The sequence below is a fragment of the Rhipicephalus sanguineus genome, chromosome 10 (genome assembly GCF_013339695.2).
Source record: "Rhipicephalus sanguineus isolate Rsan-2018 chromosome 10, BIME_Rsan_1.4, whole genome shotgun sequence".
Classification (NCBI taxonomy): Eukaryota; Metazoa; Arthropoda; class Arachnida; order Ixodida; family Ixodidae; genus Rhipicephalus; species Rhipicephalus sanguineus.
The window spans coordinates 80,729,109-80,744,296 of record NC_051185.1 but is presented as its reverse complement, the minus strand read 5'-3'; the positions used below and the strand labels follow the sequence as shown (position 1 = coordinate 80,744,296).

Below are 15,188 nucleotides of genomic sequence, written 5' to 3'. Positions count from 1 at the left end.
AAATAATGGCAGGGGAGTTTTTATGATTAGCTTATTGTGTGGCTCACATAAATACATTGCCTAATTTTACATTTGAGCAGCAACACATGCATGACTTACGCTTGCGTACCGTAAGTATGCATAACTTTATTGAGTATTCACCAATAAATAAAATATTCATATGATGCACATACCACAGACCACTTTAAACATCTGTAGAGTATGCCTAGAGAATTTACTATATCAGATAGACCGTACGCCTTGTCATCATCAGAAAATGTCGTTGGAGGTAGTGCTACAAACTGTGTTTTATAATGTTCGTACACGTAAAGGTATTTAGCGAAGTTTTGACGCCAAAGCGAGGCGACGCGCATACAATTTTAATAGCCAGAACAAAATCATTAAAGCTAAATATGGTGGAAACAAGCAGAATCAAATAAATTGTGCTCGAAGGCAAGCCCTAATGCTCAACCTAGCGCCTGCACAGTTAAGATACGGCTATTCGGCCACACATAGACAAAGATCCGTTCGACTACAGTTCAAGCTTAACTAACGGCTCAACGGGCACGGGTGCCGGCGGCATCAGGCAACCTATCGATACCTATGTTGCGGGTGAATTAAAACGTCGGTCCAAATATAACTAAACTGGTTGTATTAACACCTAAGCGTAAGTGCAAGCACACGCATTAACCCGAATAGCACGGTAAATACGTGCCTTTGCGGATGCATACACATACACACGTTTGGTCACACGCAAGAAAAACACGTCTCTGATAGTAGTCACATAAAGATCTTGTAGCTGTTGAAAAGACGACGCGCAGCATATGGAACTATCTTAGACACGTTCACTTTTTTAGCGCTCAAAACGAATAAGGACGGGGAAAAAAAACAACGCGGACACCACGTCATTCTTTTCCGACCTTGTTCGTTTTGTGCGCTAGAAAATTCACCATGAATTAGTAACATACTCAAGCGTACGCGCTTTAGACACGGTCGACGCTTACACGCAGGCGCCGTCCCCGTCATACAATTATTCAACCAAAATAGTGATTCATCGCGAGCAGCCCCCCCCCCCCCCCTTCAAACACCACTGCCGACAGAGGAGAGCGCCACCACATCTCTGTTCAAATCCCCGCCGAAACACAGCCGCGCATGCGCACACTTGCTTTACACCCCAAACAAAAAAAAAAAAAAACGTTCTCCTGCACTTAACATCACACAACTTTGCCTGGATCCTGATGAAATGATACACACCAACAGGCCCGCTACGTTAACAAAACCTCACTTATCGTCTACTAGTCAAGAAAAACATAGTTAACAGCGTTATTATCCCGCTCACGGTGTAAACAAAGCGCTGACAGCAGCAACGTTCACGTACCTGTTTTCGTTCGGCGACGGCTCAACGATATGAAGGAGCAGGTCTTCGCTTGAGTCTTCGTAGTAAGCAGCACTGGCAGAACCCACAACACGAGCACAGAGCGCAAGCACCATTCACACAAGAGAAAATTCAACTTCAAACTCGGCCGTTTGTGAAGCGGCATGGACGCGACGAGCAACAAACAAGCAAAGGAGTATTCAGTCCCGCAGACGTCAACGGGTCCGCATTCGTGCACCATTATTTTCTAATCCTAACTAAAAATATTCATTCCTGCTTGTAAATACTTTAAAAAATATTTATGTAAATACAAAATATATTTGATGCGTACAATGTCTCGACAGTTGCAAAAAAAAAAAAGAAATATTGAAATGTAAGCGCGCGAAATTTGAAATGTCTGGTGCAGCTACAGGGAACGTTGTTAAACGTTCCCTGTAGTTGGTTAAACGTTTAAAGACCGTCAATGTCCATTTTTGTAAGGGAAGTGCGACCTGAAGCCGCTTATATTCCCGACAGGCAACGGACGTTAGCATGCACTCTCGTGAAATGCGAACACGTTTATGGAACCGACATTAGAGCCCGCTCGTCGGTTGCACGGCTGTGCGGTTTTTGTCGCTTCGCAAGTGAGCAAGAACGCTAATAATTGCTACAAGACGTATACATCTTGTGAATTAAAGTTATTCAATTGGTGCACACGTATACACGCGAGATTTTAATCTAATGATTCATAGTCCTTATGTCAAACTAAATAGATACCAAATACAACTCTTATTCAGCCAATGGTACGAGAAACGAAATACTCGGGGGTCTGAGCACGGTGCACTTTACACGTAATTTGTGTGTGTGCGTGCGCGTGTGTGTGTGCGCGTGCGTGTGTGTCTGTGTGCGCGCGCGTGCGTGCATGTGTGTGTGTGTGTGTGTGTGTGTGTGTGTGTGTGTGTGTGTGTGTGTGTGTGTGTGTGTGTGTGCATATATTATGAGACGATATATATATCCGACACGGTCCAGTGGTTATGGTGCTCGACTGTTGACCCGAAGGTCACGGGATCGAATACCGGTCGCGGCTGCCGCATGGATGATCTCATTCCTTTTCATTTATTAATACTGTCAGCCCTGTCGTAGGGCTATTATGTACACGAGTGGAAGGTACATTGTAATATTATCATGCGCTGAATGTACATACGTAGATTATACATTATTATATAGATCCCTGAGCATGTATATTATATATATATGGAATGAAGAAAGAAACTACGACTTTCGTTGGTTTGGCACTGTATATTTTCACTAACGTTAACGTTTCGTCTGGTGGACCAGACTTTGTCAAAGTAACCAAATATATATATATATATATATATATATATATATATATATATATATATATATATATATATATATATAAATACACAATCCCAGACAGAATGTACAATTGATGACAATGAAGTAAGAACATGACCGTCACCAAGGGCGTATACCACAGCTTCTTTTTTTTTCAGGGACGGGGGGAGGGGGAGGGGTCGACGACCTTTACGTCTTTTTGTATATGAGCGCGTACAAAATGCAAAATGGAAAAGTTGCGGTGCGTGGGGCAGTGGCGTAGGCAGAAATTCTTTTTTTTTTGGGGGGGGGGTGGGGGGGAGGGGTGTACGCCCTTGATCCGACATTGGGTCCGGGCAGGTAGGTGTGGTCGAGTGTCATTTTGTGAGCTCTATCCCATCGGAGAAAAAAAAATTCGAGGGGGGGGGGCACGGGCCCGATGTGCCACCCCCTGGCTACGCCACTGGCGTGGGGACCGGGTGGGGGAGGCGCGTACACACATGGGAAATGTAAAGTCAAAATGCTTGGGGGGCGGGAGGGGGGGGGGGGTTGAAAACCCCAGCACACCTCTCATGGCTACGCCACTGAGATCTTTTTAACGAACATTATTTTCACATTCTTTAGAGAAATTGTCTTTAGACTAAAGTAACGCAACTTTCTTTAGAGAAATTGTCTTTAGACTAAAGTAAATCAACTTTCTTTTAACGGTATGTTAATATAACGTGAAAGTCCATAGCCCGTCATTAAAGTTGGTAGATCGTTGGTTAAACGTTTAAAGACCGTCAATGTCCATTTTCGTAAGGGTACAATTCTCCGAAAAAATGACGAAATGGCGTAGTGTGTGCTTCGCTACATCAAAAATTGTACGATAATATATAGCGCAGTGGGTACTTTTCATGTGTACTTGTATTAGTTGCCCCAAGAGTCTACAACGGAATCTAGACACGTCGCTCTTCTAGCTTTCGCTGTGACTGTGCTGCCTGTCCCGCCCAGGCCTGGCGATTTTTTCTAATCAGAACAGCGGTCTCGCACATCAGAGAGTACACTCAATGACGTGCTGCTTCTGAGATCTTGCTCACTCCCTTGACGAAAAGCATTGAGCCCACTAAAAAAACGTAATTGACTTTTGAGAAAGTAAATAGTATGACATTGAAGGGTGTACTGGTTTGTGCTAGTTAGTAGGAATTCATGGTAAAGTTACTTCCACTCCTGTGAAGAACGTGGCAAGAACGTGTTTTAACCCTGTCCCACTTTTTTAAGAGGATGACATGTAACTAATGACAAATCCAATGTTTTTTATGGTTACCTTACCTTCAAATTTTTGCATAAGAAAAGCACCGTTACGAACCGTTACGGAACATTCTTTTTTTTGTTCCGGAACAGAAACAGAACATAACTTTTCGCGGTGTAACGAAACGAAAACCGAAAAGAAAAACATTTCGTCCCGACACCCTGACCTGGAGACACCCAATGCCACGAATTATGTTGAAACACACGCGGAGTAATGTATTGAGGAGCGCGTGGCATCGACACTGCGTCTACATAAACATCGCCGGATATAGAATGAGCGAAGAGACTGTTGCAGTTTCACAACGACGCTTCACATGAGTGATATCCCCGGATTTCATCGACTGCAACGTCATTACAGTGGACAGAAAACCACCAACAAATTCAAGCAAAAGGTGGCCTTGAACGAATGGGAAGTACAGACAATTGCAATTGTATGTAGGGACGGAAACACACTTCAAAATGTCGCTCCAAGAATGGAAAAGCCGATACAAGCAAGAAAACCAAATGATAAATAAGGTTATTAAGTTAAGCATAGGTTAGTTCTTGAATACGCCGGTAAGAGTTTCGAAAAACTTTTGAAGCGATGAAGCTTGGCATATGTTTCAGCTCCACTTAAGTGAAACCTGGGGACGGGCGAAGCATGCAGGCGTCGGCGCTGTCTTTCTCCGGCGAGCGCCCGTTCTCGCACCTTCCGAGCTTACAGTTCGCCGTCCATCGCAGAGGGCGTTTCCAGAGCCAAGGCGTGCCGTTCGCTCTCTCCCGCCACTTGAGCGCGCTGATTTGGCGCCAGCTAAGTGCCGCTCGGAGGAGCAATCGCGCCCTTGCTTAGGCGGTGGCGCCCTCTCGTGCGTTGAACTGTTTTTAATAATTTATATGAGAGGCAGACTTGCCGTGCGTTGTCTTCGTGTTAGAGAGTGCAATATGCGACGAAGTGTGCTTTACAGCAGAACACTTAGCATTTGAAACCAATTTTGAGACAGAATTTAAAAAAAAATGCTGTTAATAAGTGCAAATAAATCCTGATTATTCCACTATTTTAAATTCGTGTATATCATTTGAGTTTATTCTGAACCGGTTTTGACTAATTATACACTTGTTTTTGACCATACTTTGACAACTTGATTTACCGTGTAAACGAGATGAGACCCCGACAAGCCGAGACCCTAAGGCGCTTAGGGGACAGCGCCAACCATCCAAACGCTAGAGTCTTTTATTGGAATCGTTACGGGTTGTGCATCGCAGGAAAGGTGAGCGGTTCACTAATAACAGTTCCTGGGGGTTCAAGAGGAATCGAAACCATGGCATGATTATGAGGCTCCTCATCGTAGTAGACTCTTGATTAGATTTGACCATGTAGGCTTCTGTAACGTGCATGCGATATCTAAGCACACATGTGTTCATTACACTTCGCCGCATCAGAAGTGCGGCCGCCGTGACCGCAAATAAGTGAAATTATACAAAGTGTTACGAGCTGTACTATGTTAGTGTGCTCAGCTGTCACTGAATTGTGAAGCGGCCTTCCTACTTGTGGCCGCTCAAGGAAAGTGCCTTGCCGGCGGGGGCGTGACGGAAGATTCACTTCGACTGCGAATGGAGCCAACTCTACGAAGGTTCTCAAGTAAGGTCACACGTTTTACTGACACGAGTGGCACCAGTTTCCCTATCTTTTGTTTGTAAATTAGGAGGCTAAGGTTCATACCAACACCATTTTGGAAAGTCAAGAGAAGACGTCAGTGAAAGAAGCACTGAACTATAAAATACGAATTATAATATTAAATCTTGAAGTCTCTCTTTACCCTAATGACGACGCCTTAAAGGTTAACGACTGCCTTACAAATAAGGCAGAAGACTTTCTAATGGTGGACGTTTTTCGTGACAGACGTTGCGAGAGATCAGACGCAAGCTCCAAGAGAGACCCTGTGAGAGTGAGAAAGAGAGCGAGTAAAACTTTCTTCAAAGGAAAGGGGGATCTTGATCCAAGAGCGCGACCTGCACTACTGGGGTTCGTATTATGATTTGCTGGCGCCGCGGCGCCAGCAAATCAGAGAGCGAGGAGGGAGCCAATGAGGAGGGAGCCAAAAAGAGAGAGCGAGGAGGGAGCCAATGGCGGCCGCCGGGAGCTCTTGCTCGCTATTGGTTCTTGTTTTTAGGTCACATGACTGGGCCCGCGCGCGTTTTCGAACGCACGCTCGCCCCCCGCCACGCCGAGGGCGCGTGTGAGTGGGTTTCAATAGGGTGATAGTTTCGATCAGCAATGTGGTTTCGACTGTCAACGTGAAGTGCCTCTGCGTACACCTGTGCCCGGATGGCGACGCGCACGAGTAACATGTGAGGCAATTAATGCGGCATGGATTGCCGACAAAGAAACCCGAGATCCAAAACCGCGTCCAAAATCTTCGCCATCTTAGCTTGATGATTAGCGGAATTACGTAGGTTTGGGCTTGTTGCTGTTCCACTGCTGTTTCGAGCGCATACTCGAGACAAAGACAAGTTACACTGACGAATATAGGCGCTAATTTCGATCAGATTTCTTTTCAAACCGTCACACTTATATTTGTGGGATTGTTTACATTAGTCAGGCACGAGCAACACCCTGGAGAATTGTTAACATTAGTCAGAGATGTTTCAATATGTGCTGAACATGTTATATTTAAAGGCGTTTTTGGCAGGAGTTGATGCGGTATCGCGGGCAAAACTCCTCAAGTCAAAAATTGTCTTCGGGATAATAGCCTAGCAGTCCTTCCTGCAGACAATGAAGGCGGGTTTGCGGTCCTTCCGCATGAGAATTTAAAACTGAAGGCCAATGCAGCTAATAATAATAATAATAATAACTGCGGCTTAACGTATGCTGTGGTATCATATTGCCACGCCATGATTGTGTAACTGGTTCGTTGCACGTGTGATCGCTGTCTTGCGCGGGCCGCGCCAGAATGTCTGGAACGTTCCAGATCGTAGTAGATCATTTTCTCAAGATTACGCACATGACGCGAATAGTCAAGATTATTCCAGAACTTGCGCAATCAACAGTGATAAGGCTAGAAAGTTCGATGCTTGATGTATAAAAGACGGCACGTCCCAGCGATGAGCAGTTTTATCGACGGTCGACGCTCTGTTCGCCGCTATCAGTGTACAGTGTGTATTCCTGTAGTTCGACTCTCGTTTCCCGGCCTCAAGTTCAGCCAAATAAAAAGTTTCATCTTGGACACGCCGACTGCTACTTCGTTGACGTCACGACCACGTGACAATATGTACACGGTGTATCACACATGCTTAAGAAGATTGGAAGCACCGCTAACGCCAAGGTCGTGTTCACAGCACCAAACAGACTATCCAGTCTGTACAAAGCCAGCTACCGGAAAGCCAAGGATTCTGGGTGTACGACAAAGAACAGACATAGCTTTGTTGAGTGCGCCACCAATGTGGTGCATGCGCTACCGCTAGCGCCGCCACGGTGATCTAGTGGTTATGGCGCTCGACTGCTGAGCCGAAGTTCGCGGGATCGAATCCCGGCAGCGGCGACTGCATTTTCGATAAGCGCGAAAATGTTTGAGGCCCGTGTACTTAGATTTAGATGCACGTTTAAGAACCCCACGTGGTCGAAATTTCCGGCGCCCTCCACTACGGCGTCTCTCAGTCATATCGTGGTTTTCAATTCAATTTATTTTAAATTTATTTACCAGACAAAACTTAAAGGACGCCAAGGCAAAAGCCGTGAGAAGGGCTCGACCCTGGTGACCTGTACATACACATGGCAGTAGTGCGGCAATGATTAGAGGTACAGAACATGCAAGTACAATATAAAACAAGAACAATACATACTAATTCAAAAATTATTTCACAACAGAATATTTTTAGATATATATTATAAATGTGTAATAAATGTTTTCAATAATCAGCGTACATCGTGCATAGACCATCGTATACACTGGCACTTTTTTTCTTTCGAAAGTCTGCCCTTAGGCATAATAATTATTGATTCAGAAATACACATACAAATTTGCTTCGTGTGTGAAGTCCAGTAACGAGCGGTGCTGAGGTCCACTAATCCAGCGGTCAATGTCGGGTGGTCGGCCAGGCCTGAGGCCTGTTGCACGTAGGTGACGACGACGGCTTAATTGTAGACCCGTGCATCTCCACAATAAGTGTGTGACAGTTACATCGCTGATTGGGGCGTCGCAAAATGGGGACGATGTACCATACGGGCCACGGTACTTTTGCGCCCAACAGGTGGTCACGGATGTGGTAAGCGCACCCCAACACGAAGCCTCCGCAACGTAACCTCCTCTCGGCCGGTTAAACCACCAGGGAGGTCTGACCCACACGGAGGTATAAGAGCTCGTGTGGTACGTCGGAGGCTTTCTTTTTCCCCTAGCATCTGTCCTTGAGCGTCCTCAGGAAAATGCGGTTATACATTTGAAAGCACGCGTGGGACGTTAAACCCCAGACATTATTATTATTATGCGCTACCTTAACGTGCGGTAGGAAGTAAACAGCGGCCAGACAGGCCAATGTATAAACGACAGCTTGCGGGAGCACGCCAACAATGTGCGCAATAGCGCGATGCGGGCCATCTTAGCCTCCACTGCGAAAACTGTGGCTGCAATGCCCCAGTATTCACAATGCTACGTCGTGGCAAGGAGCGCCAAGCAAATGACACGTGAGGTAATGCAAGATGTGAATATCGCTAAATGGGGACACGTGCGTGAGTCCAACATCAGTTGGTCTAAAAAATAGAGAAATCAATTCTCTTAATCACAATCCATGAACGACATGTCGGAAAGGGCAGTAAATATCTGCTCTTAATCTTTTCGTTTTTAGCCGGCTTTCACGTTGCAGTGTTCATCGTTTCCGGCGTGAAATGTGACAACTGCGGTTGCTCGGGCTTTTCACCAGTCCCACATACCGGGTGTCCCAGCTATCTCTTGCCAAGGGTTAAAAATACAATACTGGAGGCAGGCGAGTGAAATCAGTTGCAACTTACTGACAGTCACCTTCCGCAATACAGACAATTTTTGTTTAGTAATTAACTAATTTGTCAATTTGCATTATTTACCTAAACTGCTAAATATTGACTTTAGGCAAGAAATGCGACTTCAGAAGTTCGAGAGTATCTTCAAAAAACCCAATTGCATTATTTGCGGTAAAGAAAGTCACACCGTATACAATTTTTTCCAAACTGCAAAGAAAGCCAGCGAAATAGAAAAAGAACCACGTGACTAGCGCATTCGCGCGCAGCGAAAATGCTGCCTTCAGACGTGGTTTGAGCGAACGAAATCAGCTGCGGCCGGGACTCGCCGGCTCCGTTGCAGCGGTATGCCGATAAGTGGGCGGCGGTTTCTTGACCCGCGTCAGCCAGTTGGCGCGTGGCGGTACAGGTTGTAGGGAGCGCGGGCCAAGAAACCACCGTTAACTTATCGGCCTACCGCTGCAACGGAGACGGCGAGTCGCGGCAGCAGCTGATTTCGTTCGCTCAAACCATGGCTGAGGGCAGCATTTTCGTTACGCGCGAATGCGCTAGTCACGTGGTTCCTTTTGTATTTCGCGGGCTTTCTTTGCAGCTTGGAAAAAAATGGTCTGCGCAAGGTGGCTGTCCAGCAATTTGCAACTGATTTCACTCGTATGCCTTTAATATCGTATTTTTAACCCCTGGCTAAAGATAGCAGGGACGCCCTCTATATGAGTGCGACGCTTTGAAAATAAATCTGTTGGAAGCTAGCGCCTGCATTCGTCGGTGTTAGTCGTTATTGTCTCGTGTGTGCACTAGAAACAGCAATGGAACACCAACATGCCCAAATCTACGTGATTTCACTAATCATCAAGCTAACATGGCAAATATTTAGGACGCGCTTTTGGTTTTCGGTTTTCCCTGTCGGCGATCCATGCCGTAATAATTGTCTCACATGTTACTGGCGATCCACTCGTGCACGTTAGAACAGTTAGAATCAAATTGCTCATCTAAACTCTCAACCTATCGAAACCCACTCTCACGCGCCCTCTACGCACGGATTTGCGGCGTGGCGGGGGACGAGCGCGCGTTCAAAAACGCACTCGCGTGCCCAGTCACGTGACTTCAAAAGAAGAACCAATAGCGCGCAAGCGCTACCGGCGGGAGCCGCTTAGCGCCGCTGGCTCCCTCCTCGCTCTTCTAGTTGTAGCGTTAGCTACACTTGCGTAGCCGGAGCCGATTTCGCGTGGATCCTCATAGCCGTGCTGCGCATGCGCGAGGATCAGTGATGTCACACAGCTGGCTCACCGGAGCCGGCATCTCACGCGCTCTCCGCCACCGCCGCGCGCGGTTCGCCGCTGCTGGTCTGCACATTCGGGGGGAGTGGCGTCGTAGCCGCGGCAGACATACTGACGCCGGCGCGCGCGCAGACTCCGCCACTGCCACGCGCGACTCGCTGCTGCTGGTCCGCGCATTCGAGAGGAGTGACGTCGTAGCCATGGCAGACACACTGGCGCCGGCGCGCGCGCAGCTATTTGCCTTCGCTGTGCAGTGGCCGTCCCACACTGCGCTGAAGCCACTTGATAGCGCATCTGACTGGCGTTTGCAGGTGGGTAACGCCATGGATAAGGAGAGCTTAAATGCTGCTCAACGGCGCAGAAGAGTCGAGAAGCTTATCTCATCGGATCCCGAAGTAGTTGCCTGGCAATTAGTGGTTCAGCGTACGAAGAATGAACAGAAGAAGGCTAATAATTAGGGGTGTGCGAATATCAAATTTTTCGAATACGAATCGAATATCGAATATCAAAGGAAAAATGCCTCCACAGTAACAATATTTTATTTAACATGTAGCTATTTGAAAAAAAAACATTAATAGCCTGACTGGCAACAAAACATACACTGCTATCTCCAGAACACAATGTCCAGGCTAGCACAATGCACATCACAACGTAAGCAAATAACACGGCATAATGAAAGTAATGACTAAATGTTATCATGAAGAAATATGAGTTGCTCCACATGATCAGGCAGCAGGCGCTCCCTTCTAACAGAGACAAGCCCCCCGGCCACTGAAAAGGCAGGCTCGCTTGGAACAGAAGTGGGTGGTATAGGGAGGTACATGGGGCAAAGCTTTGCCAGACTGGAGTATCTGAAGGTGCCTACAGTCCGCCACCAGTCACATGGGTCACTGTCTTTCTTTAGAAGTGGTCCCGCAAAGTGAACGAGTGGTAGTGCGGTACGTTACAGCCGCATAATATTGAAAATGTACGGTTACATGATCGCGAATAGCGCTGCACGTCGGATATGCACCAGCAATAAATCATACGTATTGGGGCGCTCGTCGCAAGCAGATATCGTGCCTCCGTGTACTTACGATGTTAATCGCTCCTCTCGGCAACGTTTTTAGCTATACGAACGCAGCAGAAATGTGGAAGACGAGTTATTTTATGCATGATAATCGAATCGCATATTCGAATTTTTCGAATAATCGAAGTTATCGCATATTCGAAACTTTTCGAATACATGATTTCTGAATCGAATACAAATATTTCGAATGTAATATTCGACGAAAATTCGAAACTTTTGAATATTCGCACACCCCTACTAATAATCCTAGACAATCTGGAAAGCTAAGAATAATCAGCTGAACCTTTGCTAACGCTATGTATATCCTGGCATAGCCGAGCTAAGCCATTGCAATTTTTTTTCTCTCTTGCGTATGCTGCGACGCCAGCAATTATTAATACGCTCCCGGGTCCGAGCTGGCACAACCCCGTGAGAGCAAAAGCGAAACAAAACGCTGCAGTAAAGATACACAATGAAATTTAGGCTTACAGTAAATATGAGACATATTAATAGTATCAGCGCGAATGTCCGCGGATTCACTTGTGTGATGGAAATCAGAGGTCTTCTTGTACTCGGAAATTAGCGAAGACGTTTGAAATAATTTCTCCGAAAGATCTCTTCACGAATTAGTCTAAATCAGTCTCACTAGCGCGTTACAGGTTACCGCTGATCACCAGTACTTCAGTCGTCGCATGCTGCTATGTATTAGGCACCTGCAAAGAGATAGAAGCGCGGTTACCACACGGATATTTTAAGTCAGCATGAAACGACGAAGGGTCGAGTACACCCTTAAAAATTTGCAGTGGCTTAGCTCGGCTACGTGAGGATATATGCAGCGTTAGCAAAGGTTGAGCTGATTATTCTGAGCTTTCCAGATTGTCTAGGATTAGCTTGATTGTCATGCTTACTGCTGCTCCAATGAGACACATTCGGCCACATCGTCCAGCACCGGTAGACCTGGCGGCATGGCCAGGTAACGATACCCATTGGTAACGCTAAAAGAACGGAATATTCTGATTAACGAGAAAGTTCTTGCATGTTGTACAAACCCGCGCCACGGTTTCACCCCACTCAGGCGCCGCCACTAAACTCAACGTTTCACGCGTGGCACTACTTAGCGGCGTGAAGTCTTTCATGTGCCATATTCTTTCACACACGTCGCACACGTATCCAAACGGATTGTTTACGAAGTCCATCTTGAAGGTCCAGTCGCACTGGCGCTTTCGCTTAGTTTCACAGTATAGGCAGTCGATCGGCGAGCCTTGATGTCATCGACGGCGTCTTGTTGTTGCTGCTGCAGAGGTGGTCGGGCACGTCGCTGAGCATCCTGGCGACGCTGCTTTGCTAGACATTCATTTCTTTCCTCCAGTGTCTCCTCAGCACGTTTAGCCTTCCTCTGTTCATTCTTCGCACGCTCAACCGCTAATTGCCAGGCAACTACTTCGGGATCCGATGACATAAGCTTCTTGGCTCTTCTGCGCCGTTGAGCAGCATTTGCACTCTCCTTCTCCATGGCGTTACCCACCTGCAAACGCCAGTCAGAGGCGCTATCAAGCGGCATCAGCGCATTGTCAGACGGCGACTGCAGAGCGAAGGCGAATAGCTGCGCGCCGCAATGGCTACGACGTCACCCCTCTCGAATGCGCAGAGCACCAGCGGCGAGTCGCGCGCGCGGGCGCCAGTGTGTCTGCCCGGCTACAACGCCACTCCTCCCGCGCTCCGCTACCAGCAGCGGCGAGCCGCGCGCGGCGGTGGCGGAGAGCGCGTGAGATGCCGCATCCGCACTCATCCTCGCGCATGCGCAGCACGGCTTATGATGACCCACGCGAAATCGGCTCCGGCTAGGCAAGTGTAGCTAACGCTACAAAAGGAGTCATGTCTACCTGACTTTCTTTCTGGCGGACGATGATCACCTTTTTTTGCTAAAGGTATTCACACTACTCCAGTCGGTGCTCCTGCATGAAATAGACGACTGCCTTGCTCCAAGGGAGTCAGCTATGGACATGCATATACAGGGTGATCTTTTTTTTAAAGATAGCTTAACTGGCTGCGACCAACACACAGTTCGCTGGTTTGGCGTGTGCATAAAATGATATACCGAAAGGTACCAGTTAAGAATATGTAGACGGCGATCGTAAAATGCGAAAGTACGCACCACTATGCGATGACTTCAGTTACATTATTCCTGAAATAGCGCGTCGAAACGTCTACAAATATGCAGGGTTCTGAAAATTTCAAAGTCTTGCCCTCCAAGCTAAACATTGACAGTTATGACAACGTTTCACAATGACAGCGCTGACAAATTTACATATATTTAAACGTTTCTAGTGAGGTTCGTAGATTCCTACGACAGCATATACTGCAGAAAACATACGATTACTAGCGAAATGAGCACGCATGGTGTTGACGGCATACATTTTAGCGCAAACTATGAAAGAAAGGCATGAGTAAGAAGTAGGAGAAAGCAGAAAGGTCGGGGGCATAAAGGTCTGCTTTCTCCTACTTTTTACTCCTGCCTTTCTTTCATAGATTGCGCTAAATTGTACTCCGTCGATTTCAAGCAACTCGCCCAGCAACAAGTCTTACTCACGCATGGTGTTGCTTGCGCAGGCGATCGGGAACCGGTCTAGCTCGATGACCGCGAAAACATGTGCCGCAAAGCTGGCATGAAGGCCCAACAGCACGCAAGCGACTTTTGAGCGACGGAGACGAGCGACAGCGACAAACGGGCTCCGTCGCGCTGTCGCGTCGCGACGGGAGCACCCCCATGTTCGCGACGAAGTGTCACGGGTTGCGATTGAAAACTATTCCCCCCTAAAAGGAAATCCACGGGGCGCTGCAAAGTTAGGCAACACTGGCAAAGTTGGCGGCGGCAAGGACGTCTATGGATCGTTGCTGCTGGAAATACCGTGCTCCCTAGATTGCGTCAATATCTTTTCTTTATTCCATACATGACAGAGAAACATGAAATTGAAAATTGAAATCGCGGCTACAAGTCCAGTGTGACGACACGTAGAGCAAGAGTGTACCTGATATATTTGAAGGCTAAGTAAGCGCAGGTGATCAAAATAATCTATTGCACTCGGGCCCAACATGCCTGATATCCAGAACACAATTTTGGCTCGTAAAACTGTAGAATGTCCCTTTTTTATTGATTTGCTGCTCAAACGCTTAATCACTTTTAATACGTATATACTCGCTGCAAAACAGAATGACCTCAGGTGATACTTAAGAGCCAACATATTTTGTGCTGTACTTTATATGCGCGGTTGTCATTACATTAATGATCGCCTTAACTTTGCGTTGTGGTGTTTGGTGCTCATCTGTTTCTTTCGAAATGCGCGACTGAAAACAGCCATAGCCATCTTTCCTTTCAATCTTTATAGTTTAAGAAAGAAACAGATACGTAGTACCATTGATCGCACCCAAGGCTGTTTACTTGTGTATTTCGGAATGCCTGCAGATTTTCCTTACCATATTCTGATCCGGCGAACCTTCATTAAACATTCATCACTTCCTCTTCACATGTAGCTCCAAGCTTACGTAACAGGGAGGCCACGGTTCTTGCTCGCCAGGCGTTGTCAGTTTTGATTTCGTCCTTCAAAATAGATCATGAATATCTCGAATGGGTGCAACTTTTGGGATTTCTTAAAAAATGTGTATGCCAGTATTTGGCACGCACAGCAACTTTCTAATATTAACAACTGCTATCAAGTCAATAATAAAAAAAATTCGGGAGATCCCACCCGTTGTGGGAATCGGTTTCATGCGAAGCAGTCAGCGAGTACATCTATGCTGTATTTTATGGCATTGAGCCAAGCGTTACGGGTGAATCCACGAGTTCTTTAAGTGTAGTAGCTGTGTGCACATCGTGGGCTTACCAGGCACTTCGACAACACTGGTGTTTAAAGGGTAACTTACGGTGCGACGTAACGT

General features: G+C 46.7%; 1 protein-coding gene across 2 annotated transcripts in view; it reads left to right on the top strand.

Moving 5' to 3' along the window:
• Window positions 1-15,188, top strand: part of LOC125760038 (uncharacterized) — a 210,091-nt gene that overhangs the window by 78,010 nt on the left and 116,893 nt on the right. The window lies entirely within an intron of this gene.